Source organism: Ovis canadensis, chromosome 5 (genome assembly GCF_042477335.2).
Source record: "Ovis canadensis isolate MfBH-ARS-UI-01 breed Bighorn chromosome 5, ARS-UI_OviCan_v2, whole genome shotgun sequence".
NCBI lineage: Eukaryota > Metazoa > Chordata > Mammalia > Artiodactyla > Bovidae > Ovis > Ovis canadensis.
In genome coordinates this window covers 108,639,270-108,640,315 of record NC_091249.1, presented here as the reverse complement: position 1 = coordinate 108,640,315, position 1,046 = coordinate 108,639,270, and the positions used below count along the sequence as shown (strand labels likewise).

The 1,046-nt window shown below is 43.7% G+C and overlaps 1 non-coding gene across 1 annotated transcript; it reads left to right on the top strand.

Annotated features, from left to right (window-relative positions):
• Positions 1-313: 313 nt before the first annotated feature.
• Positions 314-385, top strand: TRNAW-CCA (transfer RNA tryptophan (anticodon CCA)). The gene has a single exon. It is a non-coding gene; the product is annotated as a tRNA-Trp (tRNA).
• Positions 386-1,046: the final 661 nt, after the last annotated feature.

Sequence of the window (1,046 nt, the reverse complement as noted above, 5' to 3'; positions counted from 1 at the left end):
CTACTAGGTGCGTGCTAAGGCATTTCAGTCGTACCCAAGTCTTTGTGACCCTATGCACCATAGCCTGCCAGGCTCCTCTGTCCATGGGATCCTCCAGGCAAGAATACTGGAGTGGGTTGTCATGTCCTCCTCCAGGGGATTTTCCCAAACCAGGGATCAAACCCACGTCTATTACATCTCCTGAACTGGCAGGTGGGTTCTTTACCACCAGTGCCACCTGGGAATCCCTAGATCTACCACAGGATCCAGCAATTCTCCCCCACGCATATATCCAGGGAAGACTACAAGTTGAAAAGATACATACACCTTGACTTCCCAGGTGGCTCAGACGGTAAAGCGTCTGCCTCCAATGTGGAAGACCCAGGTTCGATCCCTGGGTTGGGAAGATCCTCTGGAGAAGGAAATGGCAACCCACTCCAGTACTCTTGCCTGGAAAATCCCATGGACAGAGGAGCCTGGCAGGCTACAGTCCATGGAGTCGCAAAGAGTCGGACACGACTGAGCAACTTCAAGTTCAAGTGATGTAAATAGCAGCACTATTGGCAATAGGTAAGACATGGAAGCCACCTAAATATCCGTCAACCTAAGATGGATAAAGAAGACATGGTACATATACACAATGGACTATTACTCAGCCAAAAAAAAAAAAAAAAAAGAATGAAATAATGCCATTTGCAGCAACATGGGTGGGCCTAGAGATTATCACACCAAGTGAAGTAAGTCAGAAAGAGAAAGACAAGTATCATATGATATCACTTATATATGGAATCTAAAATATGACACAAATGAACTTATATATGAAACAAAGGCAGACTCACAGACCTAAAAAACAAACTTAAGGTTACCAAAGGAGATGGGGTGGGAGAAGAATAAATTAGGAGTTGGGGATTAACGTATACACACTGGTATATGCTAAACAGATAAACCACCAGGACCTACTATATAGCAGCCAAAATTATATTCAACATCCTGTAACAAACCATAATGAAAAAGAATATATACGTACATACACTCACATGAATAACCGAACCACTTCATTGTGCACC